Genomic DNA, 11182 nt, shown 5'->3' with positions numbered 1-11182 from the left:
GCTAGGGTGTAGCAACTGATCCTATACTACAGCAGAGAGAGTGAGAGTGAAAGGGAGGAGGGACATCAGGTGTCACAGCTCTGCAACCCCTGTTGAGGCTGCATTACCACGACAACCAGCTCCAGGGGTGCCGCCAGGTGAGTCTGAGGACACGCATGCACACTGACACACACACGCTTTGAAACACATGCTGTACATGCACACAATGAAGTGACTACACATTGCTTTCACACAGGGATATGTGGAATTGACAGATTTACATGCACAGGTGTGCAGCTACTTTTATGCTCCAGGATGTCTGCATTGTCACTTTTGGATGTCTATGAACACTGCACTAACTGTCTAGCCATGTAGTGTGTGCGTGTAGATCCTGTCAGCGAATGTGTGTGCATGTTTGCAGCCACCCCAGGATGTACAGTATATGTGTGTGTACGTACGCCATCCCTCCCTGTGTGGTGGTGGGAGACAAAGGGTCCCCTCTGTCTGGTGCTGTAGCACCGCTCACAGCGCCGCTGATGGGTGGGAAAGTTCTCTCTGTCAGCAATCATATCTGATCGGAAAAAGAAAAGAAGTCAAATAGGTTGCCCCCACCACCCCACCCCGTCCGTACCCCCTCACCCATCCCTGTCGAACACTCCTGACTCACGGTGATAGGAGGACACGGTCACAGCAGATGATCACCCGGTTGGTGGGGGTTGGGGTGGGGGTGGGGGTGCGTTCTGAGGACACGGAGGCTGAGAGGAGGGGTAGGGGTGGGGGTGGGGGGCAGTTGGCGCTCATGACACTACTGTAATTTGTGATAGACATGCCGTACAGAACGAGGCTAAATCACGTGTCCAAGGAGGGGTCATCTTCCATGCCCATGACTGTTGGTGTGTGTGTGTGTGTGTGTGTGTGTGTGTGTAGGTGTGTGTGTGTGTGTGTGTACGTGCGTGCGTGAGAAAGAGTTTGTGTGTGAGAGGAAAAGAATGAGAGCGAGAGCATAATGTGTCGAACTGCCGGCCATCGCTGACCGATGAACCCAGACAAAGGGGCGTTGGATCATATGTGCAGTCTACTGTCATATTGTGAGTGAGTGTGTATGCGGGTGGGGGAAGTAGGGGGAGGGTTTGTATGTTGAGTGGTATGTGCAGGCTGCCTCTGTAAGCATGTGCGTACAGTATGTCTGATCATCACGTCTGAGCGCGTCCTGTAAGGTGTCATTCGTCTCCAGAAGATCACATGTGCGCATTGCGCTGCTGTATTCTCGGTCTTTGCTCCCTCTCAGTCCCTGACGCCCTTATTCAACCTGTCCCATTTGACAGCTGGTCTTCATCCCACCCTGACTCTCTACCGCCTCGCGCCGAGCCTCATTCAGCCTCCATCTCATAAGGCTGTGGACTGGTTCAACCCCATTCATATGACACTAAATTATCACTCCCCTCTTTGTGTCAACTACTGTAAAAGATGTGCTCTTATCCTTAGATGGCCTTTGTTAAATCCTGCCCATGTGATTGCAGTTCTTTGTAGAGGGGGTGCAGCCGAGCGTAGTTTGTAGTACTGTAGATTAGCATTTTAGAACTAGTAATAGCTTTTTGTTTTAAAATACGTTGTATCAGATAGGTTAAGTTTTAAATGCCAGTATTCTATATTCAGAGACGACAATATATTTCATTCAGAAAGACAATTTTTTTTTGGACAAAAATATCTCTTATGTAAGAAGTGACGATTCCATCTTTTTCAGACTGTGTTTGTGGCGTTTACTGGTTAACACAGTGTGGGCAAGACAAAAAAGTTAGGTAGGGGAGGGTATACATGGGTGGAGAACTGGGCTTAAACTCATGACATGTAAGTGCACAAGTCGCACGCCTACAGAGACACACGGTTATTGAGTGTGCAGTACCCAGGAAAAGAAGAATTCACTGTTAAGACAAACCAGTATTGCTTGTTCATAAATGTTTTCCATTGTCAAGACATTACTGTGTGACATGTTCTGGCTTTCATTCACCTGTATTCTACGATTAATGTAAACATCACAAGAGTAATTTATATTCTTAGTCCATAGCTTTTCCGAATTAACTGTGACCAAACTGCATAGTCCCTGAGCAAAAATGGTGGCGACAAGAACAGGCTGTACATTTCTCGTTCACTGTCCTTTTCTTCTCTCCCTCTCTCTCTCTCTCTCTCTCTCTGTCTGTCTCTATCTCTCTCCCCTTACAATTTATTCCATTTCTCACCCTTCCCATTCCCCCTCTCTTTTTTCTGAGCTCGTATGCACACATTCGCCCCCTCCTCCATATGTGAGCACTGACAAGCTGTAGGGCGTGCCCCCCCACCTCCCCTCCGCATACGTTACGACGACACGGCCGTGTACATACACTCACAACATGTGGAGATCACTTCACACACGGCTGCACAATAACTGACACGCTGGCCATCATACATGTCCTGGTTTGCACTATGGGGGCCTCTGCGAAATCACATCGAAGACGCACAATTAAGGACCCCTCTTTAAATTTTTCGGACACTGTGAGGCGAGTCTCATGGCACGGTCGCTGAAATGGTACTTTGTTGCGTATATGATGACTGTAATGCTGAGAAATGATGGCGTAAGCAACAATTACCCTAATTGAACATTCCAGAGCAGTCCTGCAAAATGGCTGCCGAGCCGGCATGCTGTCTGTGATGGCCGACAAGAGTGTGTAGGTCTGAGGCGTGTATAGCTGCGCATGTCTGTGTGCATGTGTCTGTGTGTACGTCTGTTTGTATATATGTGTGTATGGGTTCTGCCTGTGTGTTAGTCTACGTTAGAGTAATCCTGTGTTTGCCTTTTTACTGACTGCTTTGTGTCAGGGGAAGTCTCCGCTCACTGGAGATCTCTGCTAATCCATAATTACCTACCTCAATATACCTAGACTGTAGGAGCCATTATGTCAAACCGCCTTACTGTAGCAGTTGATGATTATGTTTTCTGGTGCCTATAGAAAGAGTCTACGCTTGGCTTTGAGAACCGCTTCAGACAGCGACGTCCTCGCTTTAGATACTGACGTCTTTCAGCTTTGCGACCGCCATCCTCAGAACGTCGGCATTTTCACGGACCAGCATTAAGGTGCTGAATGTGTTCTGCCAAAGAGCTGACCTTGTTTTTTTTCTTTACAGCTCTCTGCCTTGCCAGCCCAGCACCCAGTCGTCCACCCAGCCAGCTATCCAGCTATCTACCCATCCATCCGCCCAGCCAGCAAGGCCAGCCCTGCCCAGAACTGGCAACCTGAAGGAGTCATCAGGGTTAGTGCTCCTTTGGCACCAAGATCATCTGCAAGCATCAGGCAGAAACTTGTAAATTTATAGATCTGCACTTAAACCAAAGGCAGACAGTCAAATAATGTTCTTACACAAGAAAAAGAGAGAAGTGGGTAAGAGAGTAAGAGCTGTCCATAAAACACTGCGACTGTTCCCTGATTTATAACACTCAATTGGACAAGTCAAGAGATGTGCTCTGGTTTTATTGCTGCAAAAAAACAATGTTTCATTGTAATCTTCAAGGAGATATTGAGTGATGGTCATTTTGTTTGTTGATTTATGCTCAAATCTCCTCATGCTTTGACACAAAGAGCGCAATGACTTCTCACATCAATTCTCTTGTGACAGTCGTTCAATATAACACATGTAAGAAAGAGCAGCTTCCAGAGGTGGTTACCTTCTTACGTACACACACACATAGCCGCACACTTTTTTACAGAGATAAGCAGCATTCTTTCATTTACATATCCATTTTTCCTTCCACTCTCATTAGCCTACACACACACAAACACACACATACACAGAGCACAGATTATAAGCATCACTGGATTAAGTTAAAGCTGTGCCGTTTTGCTAATAATCCAAATACTGCAAGTGCTTGCATTTTCTGCAGTTCATCAGGGAGACGCTGTAAAAAAGACAAAGCTGAACTAAATGACTACCAGCGCTCAGGCCTTATCAACTGTGTGGGTGTGCGGCTGGTGTGCTCATGTGTAAGAGGGGAACAGAGTGTGTGTGAATATGCGTGCACCGAGTCTTGAATGTGACAGCCGAGGGTCGGGCTTACACGTTAAAATCTCTGCCGCCGTTTCTAATGCATTTGTCGAGCGATAGTGTGGTCACAGCGCTCAGTCGAACGGTGGAGGAACGGTGGCGATGGGGGAATACGCCGCTGTACATTCACAGACAACAGACCCAGTAACAGGGTGTGTCTATGGATGTGTGCATATGGGTGCGTGTGCATGTGAGACACAGGCAGAGAGCACGCATGTGAATGTGAGATACCTCAACTATTTACTATTGATTGAGTGAATAATTGTCTGTGTGTCTCTCACACTGTTAACTATTCCTACATCAATATAATGGAGCCATTAACTTAATGCCTGTAAATACAATAGACGGGCTTGAGGGGTAGCTAAAAGCTGATTTTTTCCTTTATTTACAATTTAAAATCACATTGTAAGAAGCAATAATTACCTTTGAAAATATACGTTAAAATTTAAGAAAAGACAGCATTTTTCTTTTTTAATGGACACTTACATGGTACTCGACAGTCTTCACAAAGATCATTGTTTTCTAAATAAGAGAAATATGCAGATTTAAGAGTATTTTATCAGTCATAATATCAGATAATTTTCATACATACTATTAGACAGCAGTAAAAGTAGAGCGACCAGAGTCCCATTTATAGAGCACTGGGTCTCATTTAAAAGAGCTACTTGTATTCATTGCTATGCTAACGACAATTTTAAAAAAGACCATAAAAGAGATAAAGTCAGACAGGCCAGGGTAAAGACTTAATCTTGTTTTTTAACCCCTTTAATTGGAATGATATGGATGTTCACTTTTGAGTAAAAGGGAACATGAGGACATCAGTCCGTGCACGTGCGCGTGTGTGTAACTGTGTTTGGCAAAGGGCCTCCTAGACCTGAGTAAAAAGGAAATGGATGCTTGGCAAATGCTCAGCCAGCATCTTTATCGCTGCTGCTCTCAGGGCTGACCACCACTGCTCCTTAATAATGGACACAAAACACAGAGTCATTTCTATTTATGCACTCACTAACACCTCACAGCCTCTCAAAATAATGTACCATCGTTCATGGTACTGCTCATTTCTGAACGCAGTCATTTAAAGATAGCGGAAGAGACAAAAAAAGGTGAGGTGCAACACACAAAATGGAAAAAAGTGCATAGAAGAAAGCAGTATTGCAGGGTGCTGTGTTTTCTGACATGGGGTGATGGAGGATAAAACTGATAGTGTTTGACACGAGTGGAGGTCTGTTTAATAGTGGTTAATAGTGTGGGTCTAAAATGCAGAGAGGGAAATATTTCCTCCATAGCAAAGCTTTTCGCCTCCCTGGCTTCCATCCCAAGTGCAGACAACAGACATCGTCATTCTCCAACTCAATTTACAGACGCATTAGGAGATGCTGAGACGCGCCCAACTCTCTCAAATGCAATCAGCCTGCCTGTGTGTTTTAAAAGGGAAATTGAGGGTGCCATCTTTATCGACTTCTTTTTGACTTCTCCTCTTCTGTAGACTGTTTTTCCACAGGAATAATTTCAAAACATGAACAACTGCATATGGATTTTTTTATGGCTACCTTTTAGTGATTTGTCTCTTTTTCAGGCTACATAAAAATCTAACAGAGGACGCTTGTAAGGTCAGTTAAGAATACTCTCATAAAGGTTTAGATTCGTGTTTTTTTTTTTTTAAGGTAAGTTGAAGTTATAACTGGCTACACACACTTTAGTTCTACATAGAAAAATTATGTTCATCTATGTTCACCTGGTCAATGCTGATGCTGTATTACTGAGCATTTTCTGTTCATTTTTTATTGATTTGGATGCAAAAAAAAAACAAAAAAGTTAGACGGAATGCGCAGAAGTCTATGTGAGCAATTTTTTATTGGAGTGTTTCAATTAGATTTAAGGCCTCATATTTTCTAAAACAAAATTCATACTGTATTTTTAACCCATTTCACATTTGTTTTATATTACATCATATTTTTAAGCTGCATCTACATTTACAGATTAATTTTGTTCCACCACATTTACAAAAGCCGTCATTTGAAATGCATTAGTGTCATAGTTTAACACGAGTTAAAATGAGTCATGCGAATGTAATTATTAGTGCATTTTTACCCAAAAATGCGTTTTACTTTAAATGTTATTGAAAACAATAATTGTGATTTAAATACATATATGCATAGACTGGTACAGTATTAAACATTTTTTTTTACATTCAACATTTTTTTTATGTAGAAGTAACCCAGTGTAACAGGTTTTTGTTCTGTATTTTAGTTTTCAAATTGATCTTAAATTCAGTTTGTGGTAGCATTAAAAAGCTCTTTAAATTTGTCTTTGTGAAACCTGCTGATAACCTGAAAGTCTGCCTCTCCCTCTCTCTCCCTGTAATTGATTTCACACCTTTGAGCCTCACAGTAGTTTTCTGAGTGCACTTAGGGGAGAGATTCAGGACAAAGTCAGCCTGAGTGGTACATCCATGTAGTTCCACTCGCGCACAAAAGCTGCCTGCAATCCTGCACTGTTAATGTCCTGGTTGACCCTCAGCTAAACATATGACTAATTGAGAGCTCGGGTACAAACCGAAGAGAGAGAAGCAGGACGCCAGACAAAGGATGGGGGCTGGGAAAGGCAGAAATGAGAGGAGGAGATGGGAAAGAGCTGGTAAAAAAGAACACAGATAGAAAAAGGAGCTATTAAGAAAAGAAATAGACTTCTTTGAAAAAATGCGCATCCATTATTATGCTATAGCTATTTTTCAATTCCTTCATTGTCTCAAAAATGTCACAGATCATTCATCCTCTCTGTCACCCTTCATTTCTCACAGTATCACCACATTTCTTGTACCAGCTGTTCACTCATCTGTTTCACTTTTGATCTCCTTTCCTCCAACATCTGATTTTTCCACCCTATTCCTTCACTACCTCCTTAACATATTTTTCCCCTCCTATATCCTTCAAATGCGCAATTTTCTCAGCAGCCACTTTCCTTGCATCCCCTACTCAGAAAAGCGACAGCGGATTGATCTGACTTGGACCCATAGCTCAAATATTGATTATTTCTCACAAGGTGGACATGTGGACACACAAAACATTATTCATATGTGCCGTTAAGTGGCTGCATCTCTTCAGCAAATCTCTTTTCTCCCCGAGCAGCGGCGTGAATCTACAGTGCTCAGGTGGAGGGGGGTCTCTCCGAAGCATGTGGACGTTATCTTGAAACGAGGGGCTGGCTGCCATAGCAACCATATGATGAGGCAGGCAGGGCTATTTAAAGGAATTCAGCTGCTGCTCGCGTTCCCGTCAGCTTCACACCGGTCCAGTGAAAGACAAAGAAATAGATGTGAATGCGAGACGAATATAGATCCTTGTCGTTCCAACCCTACAATCTAATCGCTGGTATTAAGGCTCGGTCAAAAAACGGGGAAAATGCAACAAATGCTATAGTAAGGGTCTAAATGTAGGGTTACTTACTTTACACAAATGAACAATATTGTAATATTAGTTTTAACTCCTAATTTTGAATCTCCTACCTCTAAAAATCATCGTTAGTTTTTTGTCTGACTGTCATTCATATTTACTCTTAAAGTAAAACCTCTTATCCCCAATTACCAACTGAATAAATGTGATTTAATAGCCGCATTTCCAATGATTAACACAGTTAAATACATCAGTGTAATGTCTGGTTATTTTAGTGGCAACATACTGCACACATTTTAAATCTATTCACATAAAATGCACATATATGCACACACTTTCCTGCCACGCCAAAAATAAAAAAAAACCCAGAAAGAGAGATGATGCACAAAATATAACATATAGCTGGGGCTCGCTCCACAATAGTAGATTTTATTTATGGTGATATGCATTTACTTGAATCATCTGCAGAAGGGTTCACTGGACTGTGTAATTTCTCAACATATTCAGGACAACAAAAAAACCACAGTTTTTCTCCAGAGAGGTATTTCTCAGTGGAGAGCAGCACGAGGGAACAAGTGCGAGACGAAGAACAACTGCTGTGCACCTACAGTGCCTTGCATGCCAAACACAGACAGGGAAGCAGAGAGCGCAAACAAAGGACATTTCTTCAACACACACTTCATACACTGCTTTCACTGTCCTTATCGTTTATTGCGAGAAAATGTACACATGAGGGAAAGTTGACATTTATTTCTCATCTCCTACTGAGAGAATTGCTGTATTTTAGCGTAGCCTGTTGTGCGACTCAACATTTAACGGACAGGCAGTGATTTATTTCCATTCTGTAGCGTTTAATATACACTGAAACGTCTTCTGCTTGTTCATCTCAGCTTCACACCGAATAACTATCTAAAGAAAGCCGTTATGAGCAAAAGTTAGCGTTCCCCGAGTTAGCAGAAATAATGCAAAAGAATCTATGACAGGGTCAACAATTAAGTTGTTTCATACATTTTTTTAATCAAGCAAAAGGTCCAGATATCACTACATTCCAGCTTCTCAATTGTTGGGATTTTTTGTGAAGTTTTTGCCTTTTTCTGCCATTTTGATTTATAGGCTGAACTTGACAAAATAACTGGAAGATTAATTGATACTGAAGATGTCAGTTAGCAGGAGGTCCACTTTAATGCTTTTTTTAAATATTAGCTAAACATGTAAAGTGAAAAATTTAGTGATCTGTAGGAATCAACCTCACTGGTCTGGGCTCACTGGGTTGAAAGGTGATTCTTCTCTCCCATAAATGTCCTTTTATCATGCTGATATTCTACATTTTAATTTGAAGTGAAGAATAATTGGTAAAACTGCCGGTGTTCTTTTATCACTCAGTTGAGCCCAGCATGCCATTCCAGCGCCTGTGAGAGCAGTCAGGAAGATTTAAAGTGCTTCATAGAAGCAAAATTATGACTGACCTCTCTCGTAACACTCCCTCTGCTCTTCACTCTGCTCTTTATCTCATTCTAATCCCAACTCATTTCATATGCTAAGTAAAAGCTTATATCCCTCTTCACTGTACGTACACACACATACTTCATTGCTGTGCGGTGATTATAAAATTTGCATAGAGGATGTTTTTTGGAGCTGTTGGAGAGCAGAAGCACCAGCGCTGAAGCAGGGGCTTGTGGGTAGTCTAATGCCTGGCAGGTGTAGTGAGGTGGGGCAGAGACTCCCAGAATCTCTCATGTCTGGATTTATGACGAGAACTCAATGAGAGGAACCCAGAGAAAGTTCCCTGGTGTCTCAGTGTCTCTCTGCTCACCTCCAACGGTTTCTTCAGATTCTAATTTGCATGTTCTCTTTTCACAGCTGCCACAGATGTAGCGAAGATTAGGAGAGAGAGGAAGAGGCTGAGCTGACTCTGTACCCCCGGGGAGGACGCAATGAGGTGGAACCACTTCTCTGCTTCCCCGCGGAAAAAAAAAAAAAAACAACAAAACACTTCCAACCATCAGAGCGCCATCTGCTGACTCGGTGGGGCGGGACAGCTGGTGTTGTGAATCAGGCCGCCACAGTCCAGGGACCGGCTACTTCCCAACACCAGGGTCTCACCACCACTCCTCACATCTCAATGTACTTTCACCTCTATAATTCATCAGCTGAAATCTTAAACTGTTAAATGTAACTCTCACAATTACTTATAAATGCCTTTTTTTTGTAATACAAAGTCTAATTAATGGAGTGTATTTTTTCTGCCTTATGTTCCTCTTAAATATGAATCAGAAAATGCGTAACAGAAATGTACAGACTATATTTTAAACTAAACTCCATGTTCCAGTGGATGCGACAAGGAAAATAGTTCAACGGTTATCCTGTATTTTTCAGACTAAATAAAACGTGTGGATTCTAAAATGTATTAATGGTGTTATTCTGCTAAAGACTTACAAAATGTCAACAAATCACATGGGAATTAAAGTTTGCAAAATGTGTTTGAAAAGGTTTTTATTGATCCATCACAGACTGTTTTCCAACCAATAAATTATATTTTTTTAAAAAGCAATTGACCAAATACATACATATATAGTTGTACAGTTACATTATTAACAGATTTCAACTGACAGTGAGTTCCCACAAGGCTCCATTTTGGGCCTTTATTTGATTATTAATTTATTGCTGTCCTTCAATGGCATCCTAAAATACTGAAATGTACCTCCTATGGTGAAATCCAGTATTTAGGTTTATAGGAAATGTGTGTAACAAAGTTTATACTACTGGACAGTCATGGCTTCATTCACACTTATAAGCAGGGGACATATTCTATGCCCTGTCAGTACCTTCAGAAGTGATAAATTCAGCCCAAACTGGCTGAAACACACACATTAAACATATAGCAGCGTACATTTAGGACAGCAGTTGTTAAAAATGCAGCATTTTAAATGCCACTTGTAAATTATTATCCTTGATCCTTCTTTTTTTACTGCATTTCATCTCCTGAGATACTAAACGCTTGAACTTCAATTGAATTGCTTTGACGTATTGGTGATTGAGTCTGTCCCTACTTCAAAATTTGAGCAGCCGAAGAAGAAAAAGTTTTGTTTGTAGACATAAAACAGAATAAAATGAAAACTTCAGTTATGTTACATTTTGGGCATTTATTATATTTTAGTATTATTAGGGTAAAGGCAATAATCTACTTGAAAAATATGCATATAAACACACATTTGTTTTACACATCTACATGACCAGCTGTGTACAAGTGTGTACTAATGCACATGTTCAGCGTGAGAAAGGAACAACAGTTTCATGTTAATTGTTCTTTTTTTATGACAAAATGCTTGTATTTTTCAACTGTACAGCTTTCATACTTGTTTAGATTCTGCCTTTATGTCTTGTTTATCATTAATTTGTTTAATTAGTCCATCTTTAATTTGTCTTTTCTTCATTTCATTCACTTTGTTAAGGGATTAGTGGTAAACAGCCTAACAACGGATTAAAGTCATGAATGAGAATGTGTAGCGAAAGAAATGTACTGCATATATGACATATGAACATTAAAAGAAAATGTATCGCAAGATCATTTCAGATCCTTTGCTTAAGTAAAAGTACTGATACAGAGAGCGAAAGACCCGTTACAAGAAAAAGTCCTGTATGAAAAACCTTAATAAGTAAAATCACACAAGTTTTAGCTGCAAAATGTAGTAAAAGTATAGAAGTAATAGTGCTGGTTTTGAAGTGTTTGGCTAAAA

General features: G+C 41.2%; 1 long non-coding RNA gene across 1 annotated transcript; it reads left to right on the top strand.

The window, feature by feature from the left end:
- LOC111562439 (uncharacterized) lies at positions 1-9925 on the top strand. Its single transcript, XR_002745589.3, has 3 exons — positions 1-137; positions 3139-3264; positions 9306-9925. It is a non-coding gene; the product is annotated as an uncharacterized LOC111562439 (long non-coding RNA).
- The last annotated feature ends 1257 nt before the right edge of the window (positions 9926-11182 follow it).

Source organism: Amphiprion ocellaris, chromosome 15, assembly GCF_022539595.1.
Source record: "Amphiprion ocellaris isolate individual 3 ecotype Okinawa chromosome 15, ASM2253959v1, whole genome shotgun sequence".
Lineage (NCBI taxonomy): Eukaryota > Metazoa > Chordata > Actinopteri > Pomacentridae > Amphiprion > Amphiprion ocellaris.
Note: the sequence above shows the minus strand (reverse complement) of the source record. Positions and strands in the feature narration are given on the sequence as shown.